General features: G+C 31.4%; 1 long non-coding RNA gene across 1 annotated transcript in view; it reads right to left on the reverse strand.

Moving 5' to 3' along the window:
• The window catches only part of LOC138857188 (uncharacterized), a 41,908-nt gene extending 26,362 nt beyond the window's left edge, over positions 1-15,546 (reverse strand). The window contains exons 1-2 of the long non-coding RNA XR_011396213.1: positions 14,964-15,546; positions 11,825-11,922 (exon numbers count right to left, since the gene is read on the reverse strand). This is a non-coding gene — a long non-coding RNA (uncharacterized lncRNA). The remainder of the gene's footprint in view (positions 1-11,824; positions 11,923-14,963) is intronic.
• Positions 15,547-19,026: the final 3,480 nt, after the last annotated feature.

Below are 19,026 nucleotides of genomic sequence, written 5' to 3' on the forward strand. Positions count from 1 at the left end.
TTATATCGATAAGGGGCATACATATTTATATACACACATACACATACATTTATATATTTTAATGTTTGAATTTTAATCTGCGTTCTTTATCACTTTGTCATTAGACAAAGCCGATTTTTTTGTGCTGTTGTTATGTGGCACAGAATAGTTAGTATGATGTAAACGGCGATAAGTGTGTTATGTATACATATATAAATAAAGAAAATAGAACTATGCATATATAAAGAAACAACGCTTAAACATTTCTTTTTTGTGTGTAAGGAACTTTTAGGTTGGCTTGAGCATAAACCCGCTTTTGCAGGATATCTGTTAGAGTTTGGACTCTGTCCAATTAGTCTATTGTGAATGATTATTTTTAAAAGCGATGGCAACAATGTTTGCAATAATTGTGCGTTTGTTTGTTTAAATTAAATACGTTAAGTATGTCCTTATTGACACCATATGTTTAGATAGATAAGATAGCAGATAAACAGCGCTCGATAAGTGGTAATCATTTGCCAAGGTTTTAATGGCAATATTAGCTACATAAATTTATACATACATACATATGTACAAATGTATGTATATTTATATATATGGAAACCGACAATCACCAAGATATGTGTGACGATTAGTTTTTTTTCCAAATTTATTTATCGAAAAAAAATTATGCTGCAGTTTCTTACAAGCGATTGAAAGAACATAAAAAAATACAAAAATTAAAATTGTAAAACAAAATCATAAAAATAAAATAATACATGAACACTTTTCATGTTTGAAAAAAAAAACTTAAATATTCATAATTACAAAAAAGTTTGACCTTGGTAAACTTTCATACAAATAAGTGTAATTTTTTAGACACTTAAACAACTGCATTGATTTGCTTGGACAGGAATATAGAAGTCAGTGTCTGTCTATGTCATTTTCACATATTTTTCCAGAATATATTGCAATAGCTACTGTTCATTAGGTTAATCCATTAAAAACAAAAGGAATTATTTTTTGGCAAGAATAGCCTCGCGGTTGATATTATTATAATCCTGTATGTATAGGATTTCGACATTAGAAGTGATTAATTTGTTTCTCTTTTTCATTTAAGAGCCACCCTAACACTTACGTATTTTCAGCAACCCTTAAAAAGAATATACGATTAAAATATATAAAAGTAGAGCTGTATGAAAATGGTCCAATACTACAATAGATCAATACTAGTATTAAAAACAAAAAAAAAAATCAATTAAGTTAATTAAAGAATATAAGAGTTTACCCAAAAGTACCGTATTTATACCAAGAAAAATTATTTTATTTAAAGTTTCTATGATCTCAACCAATTATATAAACAAAAGTTAAGCTTTATAAAAAATTATATTCAATATAAAAATATTATTATTTATATTATTTTTTCTTCTTGCTTTTTTATACCCATAGTCCTAGGAACCAAAACTCATTTGATTTGCTGACCGGTATATTTTGGCCGACATGCGGTTTACTATTATTTATTTATGCCAGTTTACATTACAAAGCCTTGGAGAACAGCCACTCTAACCAGCAACTGGTATATTTCTCATAACCTGATCTAATAAATAAACAGTAAATCAAGCTATTGTTCCATTTTACTGGGGTATTTCAATAATGCTTTACATCGATTCAACTGAATAATAGTGTTGTTGCTTTGACATGCAATTTTTTAACGAGAAGAGTAGAGGTCAAGTATAAACGAGCAGAGAAGTAACGAATCGAATATAGTTTCTTATATAAACTATAGACAGGTTGGCTTTGCATTTTCTACTAGTTCTAGCTTAGTTTACAACTAGTTCATTGCACTACTTTCAACTCTTGTTTATGAGTAACGCCTAAATTATTATAAATAAAACCAAAAGTAAATATTTTCCAAATAAAGCAATATATTTCTTTTTCAAATCCAAAAATATTTCACAAATATTTTGCCTTCTAAAATGAAAATAATAAATACATATTTTAATTATTAGAAAAAATATATTTAAACAAAACTTTTGCATCGCCACATCGTTTGAAATTTTACCCCTCATCCATCAACTCAGCACATATTGAACTAATTATATTCATTATAGTATGAAACGGCTATAAATTCTTCACAATTGAAAATGCCACATCAAAGGCAAACCATAAAACCAACCGCAAATGTTCACAGCTTTCAAGTGGAATCACTCGAAATCCCAACAAACCATATGTTTGTATGCATATGTGTGCCGCCAGTAGAAATAATGCATAAATTTACGAAGAAAAAAACACAAATATTACTAAAATAAGTAAAATAAACAATCAAATGTGATGTGGATACAAAGTATCACTAATGCAACGGAGCAGACTGGCGGTGGGGCTGAGGCAGTGAGCAATTGAAAAGTGACGACGATAATTGCAAACAAAGGCAGCAGCAAATAAACATTGCACAGCTATTAAGTAATATATGAAGGCGCAAATATATTCAGTATGGAGATATGTACGAGTAGATAGGATATTCTAGCCGTAGTGACGTTGCTGGGGGCAACATTGAAGTGCTTCGCGGAAACGTGCTGCAAATAGCCAGTTGCAGCGAATTTGCTGCCAGCAAAAGGCGGACACAAAATATACATATAAATGCAGGAGAGGCCACCAGCTCAGCAATTGCTGCAAGACAAGCCGAGAGGCAAATGAGCTGGGTAATGGACTGTAAGTGAGTAACTGTGTGTGTGTGTGCCTCTTGGTTGGGCAGAGCGCCGCCAATCAAGCAACCAACTGTTGCGCGTCTGTCATTCCAGTTTAATGCTGCAAGTGCGGCATAAATATGCCAGGAGGCGTCAAAATAGTGCCAGCAAAGCGTTGGCATATATTAGCTCATACTTTTATGAAAATGAGGAAATTCATATATGTATGTATATGTTGTCTCCTATGTATGACTTCCGTAGGATTCAACAGAAAATTTGTTCAAAGAAGAATTAACTGTATAAGCACATCAATTTCCATCACAGCACTTAATCTTTGCTTATTATTCAGTTTAATTCGTTTTAAACTCACATAATTAAAATAAAAAGGAAATATGAGCGAAGAACATTTTAACGCGTTTTCAAATCGCCAACTTTTTTGCTTGTTTATTTTGTGCCATGACCATTTTCTAATGATTCTATGCTTAATTATGCCAGTTTATCAGATTTATACCAGTTTATGAAATGTATACCAGATTATGAAACTCATTACAGTTTACCAAATTTACAACAGTTTGTGCTATTTCTACCAGTTCATGAATTTTATACCGGCTTATAAGATTTATACCAGTTATTGAGCTTTATACCAGTTGAGTTTTCAATTCCTTACCCTTAAGCTTAGAAAAACGAAGCGGTATTTTAGTCAAAATGATTAAACTTTTACCGAGGAAAGTCAAATAATCGAGTTGAAATCCACAGAAAAAAGTTGTATGATCCTATGTAAAGTACAATGTTAGTATGATACACTCACTTCTTATTATTTCTGTATTTAATTTTACTAGTACATTTGTTTTTATACTAATTTCTTGTTCAATTCTACACTATAAGGAGTTTAGAGATCGCTTCTAGCTAGCACGAGGATGTATCATTAAAGTGGTATAATAACTTCTTATGCATTTCTCTATATTATTATGCCAGTCTATGTGATTTATACCAGTTGTTTGTTCGATTTACCGCAAACTAACGAATGGAAAATACACATTTATTGATTACATTTCTTAAAAATACTTAGATGGCTTCCCATTAATTTTCTTAGAATTTTAGTAAAATTATCATTTATCTAACAAACCCACTTGAAGAAAAATAGATTAATTATTTTCAACATCAATTCCATGAGTGCTATTATTTATTAAATTAACTCAAGTCAATAAGGTTAATGGATAAAATTGCAGTTATTTAAACAACTTCTTCGAGACTCGAAATATATTTTATTTGTTTCGACTATAAGGTATATTTAAAGTCACAATGAAAAATATTTCTAATTTTCACTTCTTATAATATTTTTGAAGCAATGTATAGATTTCAAAAATTATTTTAACAAAAGATATTTTCGCTATGGACTTTACGATACAGAAATTGAGATACATTACCTTTTTATATATTTTCTTTGGCAAAACTTTAGGCAAAAATGTCCATATATATCCATAAGTATTGTACAATATAGCAAGGAAAAATGGTATTTTCATCTTTGCACTGATTTCCACACACAATTTTCATAATAAACACTGTGGACACACACATAAGTATATATCGTACTTATACATATATACACACAGCAACAGGGTCTCTATGTACCATACAGGTATATATGCTGTTAGGCACACAAACGTTAATCATATGATTGCCTATGTATATATATTTATACAAATTTACATGTTCACAAAGTGAGGTCACTGGCGTTGGCCCCGCTAAAAATGGAAGCATGATTGCGGTGTCGAATATGTGTGGCGACTTTAACTGTTCACTTCCTGAATACTATGGCCCGCATAAGTAATAGATTGTTGAATTAAATATAAACACAAAGTGTATATACATATGTACATATATACATATCTATATAGTAAATATATGGTATATATGTATATGTGGCTGATTAGACTTTGACAAGCTTATGGCTAGAGAATACACATTTCTAATACTTAAAAATATGCGATAAATATACATACATAAGTATGTATGTTGAAGTGCTCTTTTTCCATATCGGTCCGCATATTAACTACTTGCGTGTATGTATGTATATACTTACATATATATACATCCATAAATATATATTATATGTTCATTTAGCTATTCTTTTAAGCGGTCTTGGTCAACACAATGTCTTTGCGTTAGAATTTCAATTTCAATTAGCATTTTAACTGCACACTGAGCTTCCTAGCTGTCGTATGTAAGCTTGTATGTGTATATAATTTATGTTCATACTACAAGTATATGAAATTTATTCTCTTTCCGACATTTCACTGCCGTAAGAGGAAGTACTTTCGAATGCCTATCAATAAAAATATTATTTTTTCGCCTTACTGTTGTTGTGGTGTTGTTGCAGAGTAATAATTATAGCATAATGCAAGCGGTCATATGCATTAAAATTTAACATAATCAATTTTAACGTTAAGTTGTGCTTACATATATGTACATTTAAATATATATGTATGTTCATATGTAGATATTCATACATAATTGCGCTACCGAGCCGCTGTCACTCAGAATGCTTGGAAGACTGACCACGTATAAATATACACTGCTTTTAGGGATATAATTGAACATGAAATGCAGTATATATATGGTACATATATGCGTAATTATGTATAGAACTATTTGATTTGTTTATTTGGATACGTAGGCGTATGGAATGGTATAGTGTATTTACATATATTTAAATTTGAAAATATGTAAGCTTGATAGCTATCTTTTAAATTCAGTATGATTTGTTTATAATTCGTAAATATGTTATTTTCAAAAAATTATTTCTCACAGAAGGAAAATTATTGCTAAAGAAAATTATGAACGCATGTTATATATAATATAATGCAAGTGATATAATATATATAGTGTTAAGAAAACTAGATTTGTCTATATTGAAAACCTAAAGTTATTCATTGAGTAAACATTTAGTCAATTCTAAAAGAAATTTGACCATAACTAGAGACTTAAAACAACTCTCTCTATTCGAATCAAAATTTTTGCTCTTGAAGATTGGGAATCCCTGACTAAGTTTTTTTAAAGGGCTGTCAAAATTTAAACAAAATGACGATATGAAACACACTATCCTGCGTTTTTAATAACAAACCTTGAAGAAAAATTAAAATAGGGTTACTGCCTATACAAAACCTTAAACTAATAAAATTATCAGAAACTACAACTTAGCCTTTAAAGCACATTTTTTTATTTATGTTATATTCCTGTAATTACAATTAACAATTACACAAATCTAAATATGGTTCTTTTATTGTTGCCACCTTATTCTAAAAAAAAGCCAGCAAAAGCTTTTATTAAAATTATTAACCCAAAAAAATTTTAATGTCAAGTTAAATCGAAAAAAATTAAAAAGAAAAAAATTATTTTTGAATTATAAAAACTCAAAATTAATCCCATAGAAGGCACTAATAATGAAAAATTTTAAATAAATCAAAAAACTGTGTATATATAATATAATATAAGCCAAACATTGTCAATTGGTCATAATTCAATATATATTATGTTTATTTAGGGTTACCACTTTATACCGAATATACAAAATCCTGGCAAGAACTATTTCGCTTTTTTAAATTTTAGTACTTATAAAAATTTAATGTTCATACAATTATTATATATTATTATATATACATATATGTTTATATAATATATATATATATACATATATAATATAAACTATATAAAATTTATTGGTAAAGATGTTATCAATTATTGAAATTTAAAAATAACTAAAATAACTGGCGATTATTCGACATATTTATGTTTATTTTGGGTTGCCACTTTATTTAAAAGGGTGAAATAAATTAAAAAATTGCATTGCAAACTTTCAAATCGAAAATCTGATATTTGGTATGGAATTTGGAAACGATTACATATGTTAAAAAATATAAAATAAAAAGAAATAATATTAAGCATAACCTTAAAACTCATTTATATTGTGCAGCTTTTAAATTTTTCCTAAAAAAATATTTTTCCCTATGCAAAACGTAGACAGAAATTATAGTTTGAGGACAAAAATAAGAATTGAAGGAGATCAAATTCGAAATATTTATTTTCTAAAATAGGGTTACCAGCTGTCACTTGAATATTAAGAAAAATATATATACACATATAGTTCTAAAATATTACTTGTTTTACCTAAACTAAAAAGTATTTCAAAATGTTGAGCGAGAGCAGAGATTTAATTTTGAACTCCATAACGAACGGCCATAACAGATGCGCTAAGCTAAGAAAATTCAGCTTAAGAGCATGATAGCTGAATAAAGCGCTTAATGGCAACAAATTTTAGAAGACTTGTTCTCTAAATAATTTTTGTGATATTTGTTGCTCTCAGATATATGAAAATTGAACATTATAAAAATGTATGACAGGTTTTTGGCGTAAATAAAGCGCGCAACTGAATTTATAGCAATTAAAATCACAAAAAAACAGCCGGTGAAAGTTTGTCAAGGGCCTTAAAAGTTTCCCTAAAATCCCTGTGGTACGTTAAGAAGCCAAAATATATCATATAATGATTATATAAGTATTATGGAAATTCGTAAAATATGGGTACAAATCATTGCACATGAAAAATTTCAATAAGAAACTTCAACGCAACACCTTCTATTGACAATACCACAAACTTACTGTTACATTTCTAACACGCAAGTAAACTAGCTTCAACCTACAAATAAACTTCCTGTTTAGTCAATTAATTCCGTTTGGTAGTTTTCTCTGCCACAAAATGATACACAGATCTCTGAAGCACCTTAAGCAACTGCAAGCAGTCGCAAACTGTTGGCAACGCAGTTTATAAAAGTAAATAAAACAAAAGCTCAAACACAAGCAATACATCATTTCGAGGAAGTGACGGTGAGTAAAGCTAACAAAATCCACAAAAGGATTAAAAGCGCGAGCAGAAAATTTACAAAAACCTGTACAAGCGAACACATACACACATACACATATACAAATCGTTTCTAGTACAAACCAAATCACTATGCTTTTGGTAGTTGCGGCAGTTTTGTGTTATTTGTAAAACACCGAAAATTTGTCGCCACCCAGAGACGCCCGAGCTGGTGTTGCAAGTGAGCTGAAGCTTAAGCGCAACAGCAACCAAATAGCAATAGCAGCTGAGCTAGTCAACAGCTGGCTAAATACACACATACAGATAGATAGTACTACTATATTATATAGGTCTAGATGCCTAGCAAGTTGGCAAGCGGCGCCATTGGCAAGCGCGTTGACATCGCCATTTAAATAGCGTTTCCCTTGCGTATGAATGTGTGTGTGTACGTGTGAATGTATGTATGTATGTGCGCCCGTTAGAGCTCCATGAAGCCACAGAAACCCAGTTGGAAGACAGCGAACTGCGCACAGACAGCCTGACACGGGGCGAGATATGCAAAGAGCACTTTCGAGCACACACACAGACACACAAACACCAATGCAGACAACCGACCGCCATATGGCAGGATGACAGTGTCTGTGGCGCACATGCAACAGGAAAATCCCTTAATTGGAATAAATTAACTATTATGTGTGTTGTACGCAATGAAGATGTTGTTGTCGTCGTTGTTATTGCTATTGCTGCCTTAGTTTGGTGACTGCATGCTAGCGAAGAAGATTTTGTTGTCACTGTTGCTGGGCGCTTTATTGGTATTTATAATTGTTGCTGTTTTGCTGTTGACATGCGCACATTTACATACCTATAGATGTATGTATGTATGCGTGTGTGTATTTGTATATATTATGCAAGTGTGCTCATGCATGTGTGTGTGCGCATTTGTTGTAATTTTTGACTAAAAGCGTGTTTTATTGCTTTTGCAGCTTTTTGAGCTCGTTTTGCTGACAGTTGGCGTAAGGATATGCAGGTACACTGAGAAAAAATTATGAAATAACCGAAATTTTTTTGTTATCAAAATTGTATAATTAATTTTATTTAATGAGAAATCATAAAATTTGTGTTTATAGTTTTTTTGGCCTTTTGGGTACAAATTTTTCAAGGTAAAAATATATGCAGGGTGTGCCAACTTGTATGTTGCTAAGTAAACATTGAAATACTTCTATCCTGTGACACCCTGTATTTTTTTTGGTTTTTTTTTTCATTTTGGGCCTAAAAATTGTTTTTTTTGTTGTATCCTTTGTAATAACCTGTGCTAAGCAGGGTTGCAAATATTGCATTAAAAATAATTCTATTAAAATTTTTTTTTTAATTTTTTTGGATTTTTTAATACCAAGTACTGGATTAAAAAATAAATAGAAAATGTTTAATCCCGCTTATCGAATTAAAAAATAAAAAAAATTGTTAGAACCGTATTAAAATTTTATTTTTAATTTCTAATTCCAACTAGCGGATTGAAAAATAAAAACGAAAAATTTTAATCTTAAGCATATAATTAAGAATTAAAGAAAGTATTTGCTTTAGAATTCACATTTTTTCGACTTCATTCAAATCAAACAGTAATATTTTCCATTTAAAATGTTTAATCCTAAACATCTTGGATTAAAAAATCAAAATTTAATTTTTAGTCTAAACTTCGGGAGCCCAAATCCCGATGTTTGAATGAAAAAATTCGCAACCCTGATGCCAAGTAAATATATAACCTCAAATAAAAATGTTTTCCATACAAAGATTTGAGTTTGACCGGTCCTATAGTGATCTGAAATCGGGATATTCGACTATTTTGAAAAAAAGCGCGTGTACAAAATTTCAGATGGATATCTCAAAAACTGAGAGACTAGTTCGCGTATACACAGGCAGACGGACAAAACTATATCAAAAATTATATATGTATATATTTATAGGGTCTTCGATGTTTCCTTCCGGGTTCTGGCAAACTTTAGATGCCCTTCTCAGGGTATAAAAATAAAATTTTAACCAAAATTCTGACATCGCTCTTCTGTAAAACCTATCTCCATCAACATATTTTAACATTATGCATATGTATAATATATTCCAAAAAATTATTAAACCAAATTTTTTCAGTGTATGCTGTTTGTAATTAAAAGAGAATAGATACCATATGGCAAACAACGAGCACATGGTTTCGCAAATCAAGTAAGAATCTCACTCAAAAATCGACCATATGGATTCGCATTTTCATTAAGCACACACGACAGTAAGGAACACAGCACATATAGCATAACATAGCAAAGCATATTTTATATGCATACTCATACAAACAAACATTTTTATTTACCATAAAGTTATGAGTAAGAACGAAAATATACGAATATGCCTGCCTACGCCGGGAATATTGGTTTTTGTATTTCATGAAAATAAAATGAAAATTCATGCACTCGCCCAACAACAAAACGGCGGAATAACTTTGCAACGTCGACAAAAAACTCAAGAAATGTGCAGAAACACAAACACATATTGCGCGATACATTCCACCAAGATATGGAAAGCAACACTGAAATCTAGAACAACAACAACTACGCCATGTAAAATGCTATGGCTTATTGCCAACATAATCACACATCAAATTTCTCACACACAGGAGAGTAAACGAAGTCGAGCGATAAGACCTTGGTATTGCAAGGCACGCATGGGAGCTATATGTAGATGAGACCACTAATGAGTATGAACTTGTAACTAAATTGGTGTATAAGTACATAGTTTAGGGTGGCACTCAAATAAACTTTCAGTTAGGATTGTCTAAATTTCAACTGTTACGTGGATACCGTTATAGTTGGAAATATCAGTTGAGTCCAATTTTTGGACTTATAGATTTAGGGTACCAGAAACAAAATAAATTTGGCTTTAATAGGTTTATATGAGTGTTTTATCCATATGCCTTAACCGTCATACTTTTCTGCAATTTTTTTTATCACATTTTTGACCGCGTCTTTACTATATGGGCAGTGTTAATATAGAGAAATTATTCATTTGATTTTTTAAGGGCCACCCTTATGCATTATTTTATTTGTAGTGTCACTGTGTTTTGTATGTAAGAGAAGATTTGTAATAATTTAAGCACATTTACAGGTTTGTCACTATTTATAAGTTTAAAATTATAACTGACAGAGTGAGAGAGAGGAAGAAAAAGAGAGCGGGAAACTAAAATAATTTATCAGAAATTAAATTTTCAAAAAAAAAAAAAAATTAAATTAATAAAAATCTAGCTTCGAAAGCAATACTAATAAAATTTGGGAAAACATTTTTTGGATAGACTGTCAAGATTTGCCGAATTTTCCTTCAGATTGTCTTTCTAATTTTATGCAAATATTGCTACTTCTTTTTTTAAGAAATTACGAGGGTTTTGTTAATATTTTATTTACTTAGACAAGAAAAAATAGTTCTGATTTGATACTTTATCAGGTAGAAGAATACGAAGCAACTTGAAGTTAAAGTGTTCTCTGATCAACTCATTTGCAGAGTATCGACAAAATGTTACGTTTTCTAAGTAAATTCCGACAAGTTAGTGTGAAAGCTAAATTTAAAATTTCTTTTGTCATATGAAACAGAAATAAGTTCTGACGTTTTTTGATAAACAATACAAAAGCCGGAGATGAGTTTTCTGTAAAAATAATTGGGTTCGGCTTCCTCAAATATAATTTCAAAATTTTAAGTTTAATTTGCTTAAACGTTTGTAGAAAAATTAAGAGATATAGAAGAGAAGAAGCAACGCTTTATGGAACTGTTATTAAGAGGCAAAGTATTATGGGACAAAAGCGATAGCAAAGAAAGTGAAAGATTTTTCAAGATTGATTATAATCGATTAAGATTATTTTGTATATCATACATAGTACACTGTAGAGCGAATAAAATGGTAGAGCATGAAAGCTTGACCAATGAAAGCTGTATCCATGCGTGAAAGCTTTACTCATGCGAGAAAGCTCATGTTTTCTTCTGGGAGCATAAATAATTAGCTTCTTACTGATAATGGATCTAGTTAAATGTTGAAACCAATTTTTTGCACTATTTATGACCTGCCTCAGCTGCTATGAGCAGAAATAAAATAGTATATATATACAAAATTTCACCCTTTTTATATTTGCTGGACTTGGAGCTTGTCATTATACTTGTACATAGAACGTGTTCCTCTTACAAAATATTTGTTTACGAAAAGTGATCGCACATAAATTACAACTAATTAAAAAGGGATACACCAAAGGGTATTTCATGCAAATAAAGGATTAACTTGAGGAATATGATGTAAACTTACATGAGACGTTGAATTATTATATATACATATATATTTATATAAATATATATTGTATGTATGAGGATTATTTGTAGCAACAGGACAGCAATTCAATTGAGCTGAAAATAAATGCAGAAAAGAAAGCAGAATGTAATTAGGTTATGGGGTATTCGTAAGAGCGAGTAAATAATAATGGATAGTTGCGTGAATATTTATGTATATATAAAATATATATGTATATATAAATTAGTGTGTAATTCCAGTGGTATAACTAAATAGAATTAAAAAAAAAATTAAGTTCCATATTTTTTTCTGATTAATGCATTAAAAATGTTTTTGATTTTTAATCAAATATTTGAGCATAAATATATTTCAAGAAAACACAAAATCCTACAAAGTACCCGAAAAATCACATAAAAACTCTTTCCAGTCTCAATAGACAATCTTTATGTACTAAATATTTTATAATAACTCCAATTATTCCACTCTTCCACATTTTTCGCCAGCAAAGTATAAATGAGTACGCATTCATTTCGAAAGGTTAAGTTTAACCGTTTCTCGTTTCCTTTTTTGCTTTTGTTTTTTGTATGTTTTTGAAGTCTTATCAGTGAATGTGGTGTAGAGCGTACAAATATTAAATAGATAAGGCCAGCTGCCGTTGAGTGAACCGACATTTTTGAATATGGAAGCCGTTTGGCGTTTGTGTGTCAGTTTCAGCATTCGTAAAATATTATATATAGAAAATAAGTTATGGTATAAAAAATACAAACGTTTGCATTGATATGGAAAATTTTAGGTATCGCTTAACAGGGCGCATAACCGCAAATATCCGTTCTAATGAGAACGAAAGTATTTATTTAGAAGAAATGTGTTCAAAAAAATTAAGCTGTGCTGATATATAAATGTAAAATTGTTTTCATTAGAAAAAATTAATTTTTTTTTTGCTTTCGAAAAAATATTATTTTTATGTACCGTGGACAAAGTAATATTTTTTACTTCGAATAAAAAAGTAAAGAACAGAAAAATGTCGGTAAAACTAATTTAGAGTAATTTGCGACAGACGTTTCATGTGGAGTGAAGAAAATCATTATAAAATTTTATATCTAAAATATTATAAAAATTATTAATAATATTAAAATGTCACTGCTTTCATATTTTTACACGCTTTACCGATTTTTGTTGTTTGGTTTATGAAATAATATTTCAAAAATAAAATTTACTATATAATTTTATTTAATAATTTTACAATATATTTCATTAACGAATAAAATTTAAATTTTTTCTAAGAATTGTAAATAAAATTAATTTTTAAAATAAATATCGTTTAAGTAATATTTTTTGTATTATTTTTTCTGTATAACATTTAACTTTCAGTTGTTTCGTTTTTTATAAAAAATATATATTTTGACGAAATTAAGTTTGACACGATGTTTGTAACACTCAAAAAGAAACATCGGAGACCCTTAATAGGGGATACATATGTATGTACAAATCATCAGCGTGACGAGCTGAGTTGATCTGAAATTCTGTACACGTTCTTTTTTCTCTCGAAGAAGCTGCTCATTAGTTGGACAGAACAAAATGAAGTTATTGTAAGGAAAACTTTTTCATTTGACAAGGTTTCTTCACGAAATTTTACGCAGATTATTGTTCAAAGCATTGCTACAATCTCCAAAGAAATTGTTCAGATCGGACAACTATAGCATATAGCTGCTATATAAGCTAACCAATCAAAATAAAGTTAACAATGATTTTATGCCCTTTATGCCATAAAAAATGCACTTGTGAAGGATATTATAGTTTCGGTGATGAAGTAAGCGTAGTAGTGAAGTCGTAGTGGATATAAAAGTGAAATGTATATGTAAGTGTATAATTAATTTTAAATCGAAAAATTACGAACTTTAAATAGTTGAAAATTTCAACTTTAAACGTAAATATCTCGAAAACTCTAAGTTTGCCGCGGCTATATCTATATATATTCCAAAATTCTAGGACGGTATTCTAAAGCCGAGCCTTATTTTTTAATAATATAATATAAAATTTAAGTAATATAAAAAAAAATGTTTTTTGTTTAAAACTAGTTGAGTATTTTTTTAAATAATAATCAAATAATTTTATTTTTCCAAAATATTTTTTTCTGCTTCGCACAATTTTTCATCTAACTATTTCAAAACATTCCCTCTAACACCTATTCATCTGTTAGCACCCCATTAATGTTTATAGCAATATTAACTGTCTTTTGGACAAACAGTTTTTCACACTTTCATTTAGTTAATAAAAATCTATCATGTCCAAATGAAATGCCAGCAAAACAATCGAATATGCTCAAATAACGACAATTACGCTAGCCGCCAAAATATTCACAATTTTTCAATTCATTTCAATTTAGGGCAAGCACGCACACAAGTGCACGTACACACGCACAAACATCAAACTAGATATACAAATGTTTTAATAGAGATAAATAAAAACTGTGATAAATAATAAAAATTGTACCAAACACGATGAACCGAACGCGAGGAATAGGCAACCAACCAACCACCCCTTTTTCGTACATATATACATAGTATATACATATGTACCTACAAGTGTAAAAAGCTATTCTCCTCGCAATCATAAGCCAACGCAAATGAATTTATTCGTTTAATGTTTTCGGAATCAATTTGAATTTCATTTGAATGTTGTCAACGCCGAACAGTGGCGCGGCAAGAAAAAACTGTAATCACACGGGCACAGCACTTGTGTGTGTTTGTATTGTTGTAATACATACAAATGTAGAAATGTGAAAAGCAACAGTTCGTCGCTCAAGTTTGGAATGTGGCGGCGTACAAGCACGCTCGCCTTTCAATTAAATTCTATTGAAGACAATTAAAAGTATCTCGCAGATACCTCAGCCGGCGGCAACAATTTGAATGCCATACATACAAATATAATATACAGATGTGTATATGAACACTTTTAGCAGGCACAGTAGTAGCGCGCCACATGTATCTGCATGCCACAGAGTGACCGTTAAATCGACACACACAGCCATATAAAGATGCCATGTTGCAGCGCCTTTGCAAATGTATGTAGATTTGTGTGCATGTGTGCATATGTGTACATATGTGTTTGTATATAGGCTACAAATAGAAATATACAGTGAGGATTTTTTAATTACCGTTACTTGCATGACGCACTGTTGCGCTATCGATGACAAAGCCTGCGAACTCAACGCCGCCGTCGTCGTCGTCAAGGGCGTGTAAATATGTATGTATGTATATGTATATGCGGATTTTGAACTTTGCTGTTGCTTGCGTGTCAAGCAACACATATGCGAAGATCCTTCGTTGTTGTCCTTACGCCCAACACATGTAGACGTACATTTGTACACACATGCATACACACGTGCGCACATTGTTTGTTATTTTACTATAGTTCACATTATTTTTCAACAATTTTACTCACTCGCGTCATAAAACGCTTATCAGTGTTGTTGTTGCATTTTATACGCTTCAATTTATTTTCACTATAAAATTAATGTTCGCTTTATAATACTTATTTCAACACCCGTTTTATACACTAATCGCGTATTTATTTATGTCCTCCCTTCGGTACACGAAAACCATACGCATTTGCCAATGTCAAAATAATTTCTCGTTGTGATTCACTCGCCATTCTCACGACTGCACTCATTACTCCTTTCGCCACCGCTGCACGCGAACGACTGTCAACTGAGTTCGTGGCTGGCACTCGAAACGCAAGCGAAAAACAAAACCTCCTCTTTTAGTTTCTCATTCACAAAGGAAAGCCGTGATCCAAAAAAAAAAAATAATAATAACGAAAACAAAAACAAGTACATAGAAAATTTAGCTCATTATTCGCTATCGTAGAACGTAGCGATAGTGTCGTCGTCATCGTCGCTGGCGCTGTCGCAGTCAGCGTTGTGATTGCCTTTATCGCTGGCGGTGCGAAGTGCGAGCGCAGCGAACCCAATGGGAATTGTAATGTCAATTGGGTGTGCTATTCACAGTAGATACGAATAATATAATCAGTCAACTTCTTGAAGAATATTTAGTTACATAAAAATCTTAGATTTTTTTAAAAAATGGTTCTTTATATTTTTTTTTGTTTTACTAATTTGCTTTTTTTTTCAAATCTCTGACATAAGCAACCTTTTTATCGAAAGTATATCCACAGTAAAACTGAATTGATACAAAAGAAAAAAAGTTTTAATAAAACTTCATTTCTTTTGTCTTAGTCTGAAAAATTTTTCAATCATTAACTTATTTCACAAGCAATATTTATTACGAATACTATTTTTTAGGTAGCAAAATTATTTCTTTTTCACTTGATTATTATTCTAAAACATACTTAAAAATTGCTGTTGCATATGAAAAACGAGCAGCCAATTACAAATAAAGCATTTTTTTAATATATGAACGTATATTATTAAATTTAGATTAAATAGCTTTTCCTGGTTGGAAAATTGTAATAACCCTATAAGTCCAAATTTTCTTCAACTGTTTTAATGCAACTTTCGCATATTTCGTATACGATTATATAGTTTCCTAAGTTTAGAATAATAAAATTGAGGGTTTTTTTGATATTTCGGCACCATCGGTTCGAATTTCAACTCAAATAATCATGTTTCACTGAATTAAGGGGCATACCTAATGTGCCATTAAAAAAATATCGATCACATTTCGATATAATACGTGAAAGATAGCATATTTAAATTTTAACCCGAAATCATAAATTGTTTTTGAGTTACACTCTTCGAAACTGCAACCGCTCAGTTCAATCAGCGCCATCAATTTATCTTCAAACTCGTTTTCCTCGAAACTGCATTTTTTAAATTTGCGGCAGTGTTTGCTCTGAGGTAAATAAACCGTTCACTATGAAAAGTCTTCTGCGTGTTCTGAATTTAGTTCTCAATACAATGACCTACCGTCGACCAATAATCAAATTTTGGCAGGCCAAAAACGATCTGCATTTTGTGTGAAATACCAATTTTTTTAAAACGCCACCATATTGTCAAGTTTTGATTTTTTTCTGCCATAGGTCATTGTGTGGACAATATCCTTTAGTGACTTTGTTTTTTTTAGCATCACAGCATTTTTCATCGGAGTTCGCGTGTAACTCGAAAAATAGTTAATTTTTTTCTTCAACTATTTTACTGTGCCCCTATAAAGTATATATATTTTATAAATGCTCATCGCGACAAACTGTGTTGATTTAGGCAAGTCCGTCGGTGTATTCGCGAACTGGTGCCCCAATTTACTTCAACCTTATTATTCAGATCGGATCACTATAGCATATAGCTGCCTTACAAACTGACCCATCAATATAGAGATTATTGTGTTCGTAAAGGAACAAATTTTCCTTATTAAGCAATCGTGGCTCGAAAGAACTTGCTCAACTTTTTCCGTTTCCATATAATACTAAAAAAATGTTAAATTAATAACAAAAAATCCAATTTTCATTCGATTTCCTACTGGGCCATCGCATTGTTCTTCCACTATCCACTCGTGTCATGTTCGTTTCCGATTCTCATTCAGTGTTGCGCTTCTTTGTTCCGTTCGTGTAGGGCGAGCAAGAGTATTTTGTATGAATATACGATTGGGCTTATCTCAAATAAGGCATTGTGGTTGTTGAGCGTGTGTATGTGCGTGCGCTATGCGCATTCAAATTGAAAACGCACAAACGACGCAGCGCGTCACTGCCGTCGTTATCGCGCGCTGACGTCGCCGACGCTGCTACATTAGTTAGCAGCGAATCGCAATGCTTCGGTTACGCCACTGCCAACGGTTGATTCGCTTGTTGCTTCATGTCTTTCGTTGTTTTTGTTTGTTTGTCGTTCTTGTACGCCCTTCTTCTTGACTGCGTTTTCATTACGTTTATGCATTCTTTACATTTCTTTCTGTGTATGAATTTGCAACGACTTTTGTGGAGTCATGTTTTTTTGACAGTTGGAGTGCTTACATATATACATATGTACTTATGGACATACATATACTCGTATGGGCATATGGATATCTAGCTTAATATTTACCATATCAGTTTGCACCTCTGTGTGGGTACAAGTATTTATGTTGTATACATATAGGTATCTATGTACTTATGTATGTACATATGTACAATATGTTATTAAAATTTTTTAAAAATATTTTTGCGATAAAATCAGCAGCGTTTCTGCTTCATTGCAACAGAAATTGATCGGAGGTAATTTTTCTAAACGGAATTTTTTTCAATTAGGGTGGTCCTTTATGATAGCAGAGCAGCTTCATATTAAATGTTCTAAGCCTCAAGGTCTATGTATGTATGTATTTTTAACTAGGAAACTATTTTAATTTCGGCAAGTCATTTATACGACTGAACTCTCTGGCCAAATCTCTTTATCAGATTTGGAAACAATAGTAAGTCGTACGGGATCGAATCTGAAGAAAACGCTGAATGGCCTACTTCGTCAAATTTGGGCCGTTTTTTGTGTAATTCGGTGTCGAATAGATCTAATATTGGGCACAGTAAAGCTCTGCGACCGGAAGTTATCACCTATCACATTTACCTTTTTCGAAACTGTTTCGCTGGGTGAAGTCTACCGTTTTGACTGTTTTTTGATCTCTTGTGGGCATTAGTGGATCCATGCTTCAACGATAATCACTAAAAGCTGGAAATTCTCCTTCGGATTACGCTTAAACGGCTGTAAAGTGGTCTCACAATTAAACTTCCCGTCCGGAGCAAGCAAATGCAGCACCCATCGCGCCCACAACTTCCCCATACACGTATTTCGTGCAGACTCGGACTTAGGGTCTTTTAAGATGCCTATTCTCCCAGCTCTTCAATCGACGGTCAACCAATTAGAGATGGTGGACTTTTGTCACATACTCCTACTCTTTTCCGAGCACCTAAACATTATTTTTTCAATAGATGGCGTTATTTATCTGTAAAAAAAATTTATACAATATTTAAAAAAAACCCAAAAACTGGGTTTTTTGAATTTTTCTCATAAATTCTGAGGTTATGTGAAAAAGGTTTTAATACAAAAGTCGTAAGTCCCTTCATTACCATATTAACAACATTACCGTATAACTTTTTTCTTTAGAACATGTAGTTTTGCCAGAAATTAATATATACCGTTTTTAACCCTTAAAAATTCATATGTATACATATGTACATACATAAGTGTATACACTTCAGAGAAATCAACTGGTTACAAACCTAGAAAATATTATAAAACATTG

This window comes from Bactrocera oleae, chromosome 4 (genome assembly GCF_042242935.1).
Source record: "Bactrocera oleae isolate idBacOlea1 chromosome 4, idBacOlea1, whole genome shotgun sequence".
NCBI classification, from domain to species: domain Eukaryota; kingdom Metazoa; phylum Arthropoda; class Insecta; order Diptera; family Tephritidae; genus Bactrocera; species Bactrocera oleae.